This window comes from Trachemys scripta, chromosome 4 (assembly GCF_013100865.1).
Source record: "Trachemys scripta elegans isolate TJP31775 chromosome 4, CAS_Tse_1.0, whole genome shotgun sequence".
NCBI classification, from domain to species: domain Eukaryota; kingdom Metazoa; phylum Chordata; order Testudines; family Emydidae; genus Trachemys; species Trachemys scripta.
The window spans coordinates 72,945,247-72,958,830 of NC_048301.1; the positions used below are offsets into that span (position 1 = coordinate 72,945,247).

A 13,584-nucleotide genomic window follows, 5' to 3' on the forward strand; every position below is an offset into this window, starting at 1 on the left:
CTAAAAGCTCTCTCCAGCTAAAGGGAACAAGGGATGTTAAAATGAAATCCTTATTTAATACTTTACATTTCAAATGCTTTAACAGTTTTTCCATTTTTCCGGATCTTTAATAAAAGGCTAAAATTATGTTTAATGGTGTGTTTGCCCTGGTGCTAAGTGGACTAAGATCTCAGTATACCAGATCACAAACCTCCTTTAATGCTGTTTAAAGTTATCAGTGATAAGATCTCATTAACACCTTTGACCCATATATGCCATCTCAATTAATACAACAGGGCACCTGCAATGCATTCTCCCTACATGGCCAGACACCTGGGAAAAGGAAATAGCCACAGCTGATGCTCACATGCACACACATACACTGCCTCCTGCCACAAGGAACTGGCCCACACAATGTGCAAGGAATGTGAACTGCCCGTCCAATGTCTGCTGTGCTCAGGGTTATTCCTGGCACGGGAGCAGTCAGTGCCCCCTGACTTGGTCAAATGAGAAACAGAGCAGCCACACACTATATAGTGAGCCCAGGACAGCTAACTGAGTGGGCACAGTCCCACCCCAAGGAAAGGGGTGAAAATGAACAGCCTACATGACACTAGCACCTTCCACCCAAATTGCCCTGTGAACTAGGCTTCTTGCTTATACTCATTCTATGGGTAGGGTCACACACTGCAAATCAGCTCTGCCCACACCACCCTGACCGATCTGGGGATAGGGGGAGAGAAGAGGGGAGCTCTTGTCCCAGTGAACTTTGAGTGGGAAAAGTGGAGGGAAACCAGCAAGCAAAGTTGGATACAGAGGGAGCAAGTCCAGCAGCAATCCGAGACACACACCAGAAGGGAAGACATTATGCTACTAACTCCGCACCTGAAAAGTCCTGCCCCCGGACAGCACGCAGCCAAGTGCAATACGGGGAAAGCTGCCCCAGCAGGGCCCCCACTTACACTCTGGACAGTTTGAATTTATTGCCAGCCTGGGGAAGGCAGAGTCCTTCCCTGGGAGAGAGATGAAGACAAAGCATCATTATCAGAACATTAAACTCATCCAAGCCATAAAATCAATCCAGAGAGTGGATGAACAGGGGAGGACAGGAGGATTCTGTGCAATAAGCACTCTTGCGAGATGATCAGTCACCAGGATGATGGTGTTTTATGGATATCAGAGGTCAGCAGCCCACAGCCAACATCTTTGCTAGCTCTCCCCCTCCCCACTATTCACTTTCAATAACTTGACTCATGAGATAATATTGACTTTAGCAGCCCTGCCCCTCACTCTGCTGCTCCCCTCACCTCCAAACTCAGTGTGAATACAGAGCTTAGCATATTTTTAGAAATCTCTCTAAGAAAGACTCTATGCAACCCTTTCCCCTGCAGCATCTGGGCCCTGAACAGAACTACACTGGGTTTCGGGACGCAGTGCCACAGCAAAACTGACCCCCCCAGGGAGCACTGCTGGCCAGGGAAGTGGGGACAGGAAACACACTATCAATGGGGGCCAGGCCAATATCGTAGTAGTATTATGGTAACCCAGAGGCTCCCGTTGAGATAGGGCTCCACTGTGCTAAGCACTGTACAGACACACAGGCTATGTCCACACTTCAAATATTACAGCGGTACAGCTGCTGTAGTGCTTCAGTGGAGACACCTACTACAGCAACAGGTGGGGTTCTCCAAACCAGGTGCCAGCTCACGCCAAAGTCTCCATTTCTCAATGGAATACTGACAAATACACCTGGAATCAGTCTGGCTCATCTGTGTGTTAGTATTGTTAAAATAAACATTAGAATTCTAAGAATGTGTTTAGATTTCATTGAATGCTTGTGAGTTGCTGCATGAATTAATCTCAGTTATAACATCCATATTCCACATTGCAAAGTAATATTTGAGTGGTTGTATTGTGAGCCTCAGTGACTGTGTAAGTGACCAGACAGAAGAGACACATTAACTAGTGTGACATACTGACCTCCTGCAGAAGGTTTTATGTTCTGCCCAACCGGAAAAGGTCCAGTGATGCCAGGTGGACTATTGTGGGATGTTAGAGAGGACAAAAGACATTTTTTGTTCTGCCCTCCCTGGGAAGAGAGTCATACAAGAGAATTCCTCCCATTAGCTTAGTGTGCAACTCAGAGCAAAAGGAAGAAAGGGGATAAAAAAACCTTTACAAGAAGGAACTGGATCTCACTGCTGCTTAGACAAAGATACCTAGGCACAAGCAAGAGAACCCCAGTGCTTAGCCTGGGTTAGCCCTAAAGGACATGAAGCTTCTGTAATAAGCAAGCTCTTTTATTACTTTTAAAAACTTAAGATTGTAACTCATTTGTGTACGTTTCCCTGCTTGAACATTGTAAAAAAATTCTTTTCTTTTTCCTACTTAACAAATCTTTATATAGTTTATTATAGGATTGGCTACAAACATTGTCTTTGGCGTAAAATCTACATGCAATTGACTTGGGGTAAGTGACTGGTCCTTTGGGACTGGGAGTAACCTGAATATTGGTGTGATTCTTTGTGTAAGGGACCATCTGTCATAAAGGTTTCATCACATGGGTGGCGAGACAGAGCGGAGAGCCCAAGGGGACTGTCTGACTTCATGTTCAGGCTGTTCTAGTGCCTGAGGAGTTTAAACTTGATAATTGGTTGGTGAGTTCTATACGTAGATTTCACAACCAATTTGAGGTTTCTGCCCTGGTTCTTAACAGGCTGCCCCGCATTGGTACTCATGCTCTTAGGTCACTGCAGGCAGCATTACAGCTAGGACAAAGAATTATTCCATCATCTTAATGCTGTCTACACCAGGGATTAGATCAGTTTAACTATGTCGCTCAGGATTGCAGATTTGTCACGCTTTTGAGATGCAGCTATGCTGATGTAACTTTGGAGTACAGACCAGCTCATAGTGGCACATAGGCCCTTCCTTGGAGAGTTTACAATCTAAATAGACAAGACAGCTGAAGGGTGGGAAGAGAGGCACAGAGGGGTGGTGACTTGCCCAATGTCATCCAGCAGGTCGGTGGCAGAGCTAGGAATAGAACCCCAGGTCTCCAGTCTCCCAGGCCAGTGTTCTGCCAACTAGGCCCCTATCTGGAAGCCTGCCATGCAGTGGGAACCCAACAGCATCATGGGGAATTCAAGCCCATGCTCAGGAGATTCTGGCTTCCAACCTGGTTGATAGATTAATTCCCCTGCCCCACTAGCTTTCACCAGGATAACTCTTTGAAGAGCCGGTTCGGGAGGAGAAAGAACCATGTCTCCCCTTCTTACTACACAGAAGCCCTCACTGCCCAAAGGAGACAGCAGAGACTGGTAACACCAGGGCTGGCTTAAGCCTCCCACCCTGCACTGTATCTGTCTGGCAGGGGGCACCAGCGAGAGAAGAGATCTGCCTTCCCCTTCCTACTACTGACATTTGTGAGGAGAAGGGATTTTATTTTCCATATGAAACCCAAGGTTTGGGTAGCTTGAATTTACTGCTAGCCTGGGGAGGGCAGCACTTAACTCAGACACCTCTCCCCCTGCAGCTAACACCTGCCTCCAATCTAACCAGGGTGCTCAGGGCAGGGGAGTAGTGTCAAAAGAGTGCAGTACCTGAAGCTGGAACACAAGATAGTCTGCATACTCTGGCACATGCACTGCACTGGAATACCAGGGGGTGGGGTCTCTGCAAAAGAGAGAAATAACATGGGGGGAGATGAGCATTATATGAAGGTCATCAATTAATTGCAAGCATGTGATGGATTTACTGGCCATGACAGGCGCTTTCTAGCTCAAGCACTTTGCAACCCTGCTGAACTGCATAGCTGATTTATACCTGTGCTGAGCCCACCAGCCCAGCAATTATCCTGTAAAATACAGAAGGGGAAACGTGCTCGCTTTGACGGAACATGATTTCGTTTCACTGGAAAGGCATAAACCTTCAATACAATCACTTTGACACAAAGGTTTGGCTGGTCAATAACCCCACAGTGGAACTTGACCTGTCTGGGCTGCAGCAACAGAGGCATTGCACCATGGAGCAGGGCAAGGACAGTCCCTCTGTATAATGCACCTGAAATAGCAAAATTCATCTGGGTTCCTCTTTACTAAGAAGATCATCAGTTAGGAGTAGTCATAGAAAACTAACTTGCCATGCAAGCCCACCCAGGGAATTAAAAGATCAAACTCCCCACACCTGCGTGCCTTACCTAGATCACCCCTCTGGGCAGTGTGTATGGTAGGGGTGGGAACTCAGAGTTCCCTCTCCCACTGACTCTGCGCACGGAATGGACGGAGACGTGGGGAAATATGTGAAGCTTTGGAGTTTGGCTAAGCGACCTCCCTGAGGAGAGGGACATGAGAATGCAAATACCTGAAGGGCATGAATGAATACCAAGCAAGGAGAGGGATTAGTAACACCAAATCCACACATTTCATAGCCTAAGCACTTTACAGAGCTCTCTAATTAAAGCCCTGAGAGTGCTGATTATTTGGGGGTTACATATGGGGGAGAATGAGAAAGAAGAGGATGAAAGGAAAATATAGGCTGAGCCCCAAGAAAAAGCTTCCCAGAGACTGACAATTAGGATTGGACAGGTGAGGATGCATTTCACACTGTAGTGGCTGCATCACTATGCTGGGACTTCATGTTTTTTAATTTCTCCTGGCAAATTAATACTGAGGATGTGAGCAGAGGGCAGAAGAGATCAGGAGACAAGGTGGGGGAGGAAAGTTTGAAGGGCTTGTTGAGAATGCCAGGGGTGGGATTAACATCAACCAGAAAAGTGCTGAGACGAGCACGTTGCGTCGGGCTCCCTTCACACTGAAGTCTCCTGCCTCAACGGAAAGTCTTATCTTGACTCTCAACTGCCAAACCATGGATGCTGTTTCCCCAAAACCAGGTTAGCATCCTCCTCACAAACCTGGCTGCACAAAAGGCCCTTGTTCAGAGTCCTTATCTGGCTCAGGGTCGGGAGGAGCCGGAAAATCCTGCTGCTTAACGTCCTGTACAGATGCCAGGAGCTGTCGGAGCTCTGCATTGGGTTCATTAGGGGCTGGCTGGCTGGAGCACTTTGCTAGTGCAGGTAATGAGGGAAACAACTCAGCACAGGGCACGTTAAAAATAAAGCAGTAAAAACAACAGCCCACTTACATTGGAGATTAATTTGGGTCCCCACGCCACAGTGTCCCTGCTGGGGGAGAAGGAGCCTCTTCCCACTGATGTGGGTATTTTACTAGGCAATGCTGCAGCCTGGCCATTTAGACTAGAGCTGTCTGGGTTATGAGGTCAGTAGTGGAGGGAATAGCCTGGGCTGCAGCACACACCCAGTGCAGGCAGCAGTTCCATAGGAACATGACCAAGGGGGCAGGTGAACCACGAAGCCAGCTAGCGGCAGAGCTGGGAACAGAATGCAGCAGCCCTGACTCAGGCTAGAGGCAGGGGGAAGGCACTGCCTTCTGAAGTGAAGTGTACTGGCTTTAGCTTTGCCCCATGAGAGCTGGAAGGGGGAAGGGTGCAGGGGGCAACCTGTCACTCACTTCCCTCACTCCTATTCTTAGGCCCTTTCTTCTCCCATTTCCTTTGTTTCAATCTTCAATGAACAGGAAAAAAAGGGAAGGAGCCTTGACAAATCCGATCAAGGTTTAGACAAGCCAGGCTATGCACTAATGAGGGGCGGCGGAGGCAGCAGAGAAGAATGGCAGCCCCCCAAAATGCTTGGTGCACGGAGGGAGAGAAATTAATGCCAAACAGGGCAAAGAGCCACAAGGAGTAGGTCCCCAGTCTGCTAAAATAAATTGTTGCAGGGTCCCTTCTGGTCCTCCACCCTAAAATGGACTTTTCCCTTCCAATCCTTTAATTCTCAAGTGAAGCAGCCCAGGCCTTTGCCACGGTGTCCAGCTGAGCTTGGAATTTAGAGATCAAAGGTTCTCTGGAAACAAGAGGATTTGAAGAGGGGAATCTCCAAATGTGCATTAAAGGGACATCTCTTTGTAACAGACACAAAGGAAGATCCTTTGCTCACCAAGGTTTAGCTGGACAAAAAAGGAGGAATGTTCTTCCTTCTCCTTTTACAAGGCATGTGCTGTGGGAGGCTAATGGGAATCTCAGGGGCTGTCCTGTGGACTTAGCACATCCCCTACCCAGAGATGAGAATTGGTGCCTGGCAGTGAGGGACTGAGTAGAGTGCACCATTGAACAGAGAGGGAGCCAGCAATCCCAACGTCCTTCCCCATCTTACCTTCTACCCTAAACTCACTGGTCTGGGCAAGAAGAGACTGGGGACAGCAGGAGACTGAGTAGTTTTAACTTCTCTACAAGAAGAGCAAGAAAACCAACCTTTGGAGGATGCTGAGGTGATGGGGCAGCTGGCTTCTGTACTGCAGATCTGGTGGTAACACGTTGGTTGAGGGGAAGCTTCCCCAGTTACAGGTTCATGGCTTCTGCGGGCAGAGAGCTGGGATAGCACCAGTATCACAGAGACTTCTGATTCCAGCTAAGTTTGGGGTCATCCCATCTCACCATCACCTGGAAAAAGACAAAAAACTGCTAATAATTAATTATCAGGTTACAAAACAGAAGGAGAGTGGGAGAGAGATCGAGGCTAGGTCCCGGGAACAGCCCCAGAGGTGCAGTGGGTGTAGGGTGGACCAGATAGAAAGTGTGAAAAATCAGGGCGGGGTTGAGGGGTAATAGGTGCCTATATAAGAAAAAGCTCCATATATCGGGACTGTTCCTATAAAATCAGGACATCTGATCCCCCAAGTGGGTGAGGTGGAAACTCCTCAATGTGAAGTCATCCTGCAGGAGGAGTCTAGGGACACATGCATAAAGGACCCTGCACCTTCACCAGCTCAGTCCCCTCTGAGTCCCAGCAAGGGGACAATCTCACTTGAGCAAACTCTCCAAATCTGGGCATTAGGCCACTACAGTAAATAGGCTCAAAGCTGCAAATAGCGCTGCTCACACCCCCGAGTATTGCATCTGGATGAGGGTTTATCCCTTCAGGATCCTTGTATTGCTGTTAAATCGGTCTTAACCACACTCAACTGATCAGCAACATTTGGTCTCCCAACACTGCTAGTCTAAAGTTTGAGGCTGTAATGAAGCAGCATGGTCCTGTGGAGAGAGCACTGGGGTGAAACCAGGACTCCTGAGTTCCGTTTCTTACTCTGCCACTGATTATATGGCCTTGAGAGAATCCCTTCCCCTATCAGTGCATTAGTTTCCCCATCTGTAACATGGGGATAAGGAAACTTCTTCCACCCCAGTGAAGTGCTTTGATCTCTGTATAGTAAATGCTAAATGTACTATGTCAAACTGGACCAGAAACTTTGGGGATACCAGAGAGTGTGATTAAGACAGTTGTTGCCTGTTGTAAGTTCTCCTTAGTGCAGGACTCCCTGGCTTTTCCCTTCTGTAGTAGTTCCGGGGTGGGGCTCGTCCCTTCCTGGGGCGCCTGAAAGCCAGGCCGCCCCGCTACAAAGCGAATAACAGTTCTGAGCTCAGGCCCTTTGTGCAGGGGCTGAGCAGACAATTAACAGTTCTGGGCTCAGGCCCTTGTGCAGGGGCTGAGCAGACAATTAACAGTTCTGGGCTCAGGCCCTTATGCAGGGGCTGAGCAGACAATTAACAGCTCCGGCCCTGAGTCAGGGCGGGGCTGCACACCAATAGTCAGTCAGGGGCCCAGGCCCCTTGGACAAGGAGGAGGAGAGACTGCCACCCGGCGCGGGGTGGCAGGGGGGAACACAGGCCCACCCACTCCACTGTGTTCCAGCCCGGGGCCCTATCCGCAGCAGTCCGTCTGCCGCGCAGTCAGTGGGGATCCTGACCGCAACACACTGACATGGGTTCGGGGTCTGCTATCCCCGGGCCACTTCCCATCTCCTCCTCCATGGGTACCTGCTCCTCCTGAGTTCCGTCTGCTGGGTCACAGATCATGGGCTCCTCCGGGCCCCGAGCACCAGGTAGGTCTGTCGCTCCCTCTGGGCCCTCGGCGGGGGGAAGCTCAAACCGCTCCTCAGGATACCGGGCTCTCGGCAGGCTCGGCCAGTCCTCCTCAGGGTACCGGGCTCTCGGCAGGCTCGGCCAGTCCTCCTCGGGATACCGGGCTCTCGGCAGGCTCAGGTCCGCGGGAGCTCGGGCACCAGCGTCTGTCCTCTCCCGCTGCCAGCCAGCTACTGAGCGCTGGGGCCTGGCCTTTATACTTCCTGTCCCGCCCCTTGACTTCCGGGGGGCGGGGACAGGCCACAGTGGCTCCGCCCACTCTGGCGGCTTTTCTGGCTCATCGCTTCCTGGGGCGCCTGGAAGCCAGGCCGCCCCGCTACACCTTCATACAGCATATGTATAAGGAATGGACAGAAACAGCACTGAACAACATTTGTTTAACCACGTCTCTGCCCAGTGAGCATTCCAAATTAGCAACGTGAGCCCCAGTGACACACATGAGAAAGTCAGGAGTATCTATACAGGGACATTCCAATACTAAGCAGCAATAGGGCGGGAAGTACATGGAAGGAGGAATCATAACATTCTTGGGATGAAGCAGACATTGGTTCCTTAAAAGATCTTTTCCAGGGCCAGCTCCAGGCACCAGTGAGGGCGGCACATGCTAAGGGGCGGCATTCTGTCCATTCTTGGGGCGGCACAGTCCAGGCGGCTTTTTTTTTTTTGGCTTGGGATGGCAAAAATGATAGAGCTGGCCCTGGTCTTTTCCATCCAGTTTAGGTGACACCCACATCCCCCAGGCTGAGATCTCTTTCAGCAGTACCTCCCCCTCCCCCCCAGGCTCCTAGGTCACACAGATTCACTTTGATTGTATCTCTGGGACTAAGCAAGACAGAGGAGAGAGTGAGCTGCCATGTGCAAACACTGCAGTTACATACCAGTATGGCTGGATGGACAGTGTGACGAAGAATGGCACATCTCTTCTCTCCAAGCCACAGTCAGACTGCTGCCTAGCCTTTTGATTGGAGACAAGTGCAGGGCTCTGACCCCAGCTGTATTCTATGGTTCCCAAGATTCAAAATCCCCTTTCAGGCTCCTTTAGCCTCCGACTTCTCACACTAGATTCACACAAAATGCATTCATACTGGGCCCCAAATTAGGGGGAAATATGTACTATTGTATTTCCCTTCTCTTGTGCATTTCACATGAGCACCTCATGGCAACACTTTGCAAAATTTACTCCTCACATGCCACTATGAGATAGCAAAGTATCATCTCCATTTCACAGACAGGCGAAGTAATTTGCCCACAGCCACGCAAGAAATTTGCAGCACAGCCGTAAAGAGAACCCTGGAGTTCTGATTCCAAGTCATCGCCCCCACCCTGTTCTAATGGTTAGACACCATTCCCTCCTTCTAGAAGAGCAGGAGCTGTTGCAGGGCATGACTGAGATGCTTTGGCAGGGCTATGTGGGGAAGTTTTCACTGTCCCAGTAGGCCTGGGCCCAGCCAGTTGGCTATTACCCTGTCCAGGAGAGGCCCAGGATTCTCTGGCAGGTGCAGTAGAGAAGAGACACAGTACTTTTCTTTTTTTCTTATCATTGAGACTTTGGGCCCCATTGATGTCAGAAGCTCTGGCAGTGAGCCACAGAGGATACTGCCTTCAATCTGCAACCCAATTCTTAATCTTCCAAATGAGACTTCAGGGTGAACTAATGATTAATAAATAAAGTTGTGGTGTAGTTGTCACAATGCTGTTGTGAGGATTACTGCTGGCAGAGCTGCAACAGTGAAGCCAGGAGGAGACAGGATGTTCCCATAGTTGAAATTTTTCTTACCCCTGCAGAAGAAGCACCTCCCACAAAGTTGAGGGGGAGTGTAGGAAGGGAAGGTCTCCATGCCAGCAGAGTTGATCCTGAGTTAATGAAATTGGAAGCCTTGTCAGACTAATTTTTCTGCCCTTCAGGAGATGCAAGGCTTGACCACCTTCCCTGAGCAAACTCTAGGCTCATTACAGCGACCTACACAGAAAGAGCATCCTTTTCGTACCCTTTGGGGGCTCTTTACCAAGTGCAGAATTTATGTAAATATTTAACCTGGACAGGTTACATATTTTTACATTATAAATTCAGGTCTCATCTTCCCTACTTCTCCTAAAAGACTATGACCAACTGGAGAACTAACAGTACCATGCAAAAGAAACCAGACAGAGAAGCAGCTGTGGAACATTTAAAGATTGTTTTGGGGCTTGTTTTTATCAACCCAAACGGTTAGAAAATAAAGCTTTCAGTGGTGAAGAGTCAAACACCTCCCTCCCGCGTTTTCAGCTGAGAGCTGGAAAAAGCTCCTATTTCACCTCACTCAGCCCCTCATGGAGGCTTCCAGCAAAGACAGGGAAGACCACACTTGACATTGTTGCTGTTTCTAAGGAAAAGTGCAAATAGTTTTTTGGGGGGAATGGTGAGGAGGCTCTCAGGCCCCCTTCATCCATCATAAACCAACAAAGGCACAAACCTAGTCTCTTACCAGCACATTTTGGAGGTCCCCTTTAACAAAATAAACCAAGCCTTAGGGCTTGTCTACACTTACATTTTATAGCGCTCTAACTTGCTGGCCTGAGCGCAGCAAGTCTGAGCGGTTTAAAGCGCTGGTGTAGACAGGCGCAGCTCCCAGTGCTCGGAGCTAATCCCCTCCATGAGGGGATTACCAGGAGTGCTGGGAGAGCTCTCTCCCAGCGCTCGGGGGCGACCACACTCGCACTTCAAAGCACTGCTGCGGGAGTGTTCCCGTGGCGGCACTTTGAAGTTTCCAGTGTAGACCTACCCTTAAAAAGAGCCCTAGCATGCTCCCAAGCCCCAAGATGGCTCCCTTCCGTTAAACTTCATCTCCTCATCATGGAGAATAAACCCTGGGAGAACAGACCAGTCTTACAGCATTCCAAAGTTCATCAAAGCCAGACATTGGCACCAGCCCTCTCCAGGAGGCTGTAGGTTCATATACCTTGAATGACTGCACGTTCCATACTACCAGATGGGGAGAGAGGCATCCCTCAGGTCACTAGTTGCCCAACTCTATGGACTAAAGCCAACACTATTCCCAGGTGAGGTTTGAGATCTGGCAGCACGTGCAGACCCCAGAGCTCAGGCGTAATGTGCACCTGCAATCTGCTCTAGCTGCAGCTTCCAACTTGTTTCAAGGTGCAGCCCCCTGCAAAGCATGGTCAAAAGCCTAACCTTAGAGGGACAAAGGCCTGACTCACTCACACGAAGTCCAGGGTGTCGTTATCTTGCCAAATGCTGGTGATAAGCAGCAAGCTTAGCAACTGCTACCACCTAGACATCCAGGAGCAGATGGGAATTCAATAAGCCTGGGCAACTAGAATCCTTCCCTTTGGAGTTGGAGAGGTGTCAAGCACAGCACAAAATACACACTCAGGGCAAGTGCACCAAGAGTGATGCTATAGTATGCAATAGTCCCACACCATATCTAGTTAGTATGGAATCTCCAAGCAGGTTGGAGAGGACAGCAGACAGACAAGAAAGGGAGTTATAATAACTTGTGTTAATAGACTATGAAAGTCTCGCCTGCTTTCCCTCCCTCCTTGAAAACCACACCCCGCCCCCGCTTTTCCTGAATTGTCTTCTGGGGTCTTGTCTTATCTCTGGAAGGTCCTCAGGACAGGAAGCCTCTCCTACTAAGTTTGTAAAACAGATTGAATTAGCCTATTCAATGTCAGTTATAAGTGCAGTCAGAGCCGGCTCCAGGGTTTTGGCCACCCCAAGCAGCCAAAACCAAAAAAAAAAAAAAAAAAAAGTCACGGCTGCGATCGGATCCGGAGTGAGGGACCATCCGCCGAATTGCCGCCGAATACCTGGACCTGCCGCCCCTCTCCCAAGCGGCCGCCCCAAGCACCTGCTTGAGAAGCTGGTGCCTGGAGCCGGCCCTGAGTGCAGTTAGCGGGCTCTGCTAAGGGAGCGCATTCTTCTAGGTCACAGTTTTAGTAACTATCTCTGCAGCAAGCAAGAGCTATCAGTTAAGATAGAAACTTCAATTACCCACATGAATGGGGAAAGGGAGCCAGTGGGAATGGGACATGGAATAATTCAGATGAATAGATTGGATAATTGAAGGATCTTCCAGTGTAGTTAACATACAGTGGGGGAAGTCAATTGTGTTTTGGTTAAACAAGGTTCTGATTACACATTATCCATAGGGATCCTCAATACCATGAGACATCGAGGTCATAGGGAAATGGACCTTTCCAGAGACTGTAGCAACAATCTGCTGCTCCTAATCACCGAGGAGCAGCTCACATCAGACTGTCAGAGTCCAAATACTTCAAATTGTTTACACAGGATCATGACTGAGACCTGTGAAAAATTCACAGCCTGGTGGGATTGATGCTAGGGCAGCCTCTCTTCTCTGGGGTAACAGAGAGGAAGGGGACAAGGCCAGGAAGAGTTTTAAGAAGGTAGCCAAGGCTTGGGGAGCACAGAAAGATATACCTAGTTCAGGACTGGCTGATCCCTGGCTAATAGCCAGAAACCCCAAGCTATTGCTACTCATGTCCAATTGCTGGGTTTCAAATGGCACCATTCACTTCAGATTCTGGAGAACCTGCACAGCCTCTTGCTTGAAACTCATTCATTAATTCAGACTGATTATAGGAAAGATAGCACATGGCTAATGATTCAGACAGAGAACGCAGGAACACGGAAATAAGCGGGGGAACCAGAAATGAAAGGTGTTACCTATACAAGCAATTCCAAACAACAGGAGCCAAATAATGATAGCTCCAGGCCCTAGATGCATTTCTGGAAAAGGCTTTCTGCACAAGGCAGATACCACTACTCTGTAACTGGGCTCTACACATAGGACGTGTTATTTAAACAAGACACTGTTCTTTGTCAAGCAGAAAATAGCCTCCTTGGCAATGTATCCTGTCCCAGTTGGAGACAGGAAGGGTAGAGGCACCAGGAAACTGGAGGAGAAGAGTTAATTGAACCTTTCCAAGCTACAAGGCCCTAGGCTAAGTCTGTGTAGTGTGATGGCTTATAACCAGTCTGCCCAGCTCCAGTGCTGATGCACGCTAACAGAACAAGGTGTAGCGTTTGGGTCAGCAGGGAGAGTCCCAGTCCAGTTTGTAGAATATTCCAACCCCACTGCATCCTCAGCATGCTTCAGCCAAACCCCAGAGCTTCCCTCCCATTTCTGAAGTCACTCAGGGTGTGCGCAGCATGGAATGGGTCCGGTGCTTTTGTCATCTAGCTCCCACTAACATTGAAGATGGGGCAGGCAGCAGCACTTCAGACTGGATTATTGGATCTTACCCAGCACTGAACTTCTCCCTATGAACTGCAGAAGCCTGCCAAAGTGATGCTTTCCAGACCCCAGAAGGACCATGTAAGTTCTGAGAGGCTTGTTCGTATCACCAGCATTGCTGTCCAAAGCACTTCTGAGCACAGATTCCTGGGTCTGATTCAGACTGGCTTCTTCATTTAGATCTGGGTCAGAAAGTTACCCATAAGGCCTTGCTCCCCACAAGATGCCACAGTGAATCAGGCCTCCCATTTTAGGCAGGGCTTGTGTGTCAGAGACTAAAGCAGTCTCTGTCCGTCTGTCCACAGGTTATCTGGGGCTGGTAATTTATTTCAGCTATTCCAGGGGGTAT

General features: G+C 49.2%; 1 protein-coding gene across 5 annotated transcripts in view; it reads right to left on the bottom strand.

Annotated features, from left to right (window-relative positions):
• The window catches only part of LARGE2 (LARGE xylosyl- and glucuronyltransferase 2), a 56,424-nt gene that overhangs the window by 37,464 nt on the left and 5,376 nt on the right, over positions 1-13,584 (bottom strand). For 3 of the 5 annotated variants that reach the window (XM_034769561.1, XM_034769555.1, XM_034769557.1), the window contains exons 2-3: positions 6,307-6,495; positions 3,582-3,654 (exon numbers count right to left, since the gene is read on the bottom strand). The gene's annotated coding sequence lies outside the window, so the exon portion shown is untranslated. Of the gene's footprint in view, positions 1-1,959; positions 2,024-3,581; positions 3,655-6,306; positions 6,496-13,584 lie in introns of those variants that run through there. The other 2 variants (XM_034769560.1, XM_034769556.1) reach the window with 2 other exon arrangements.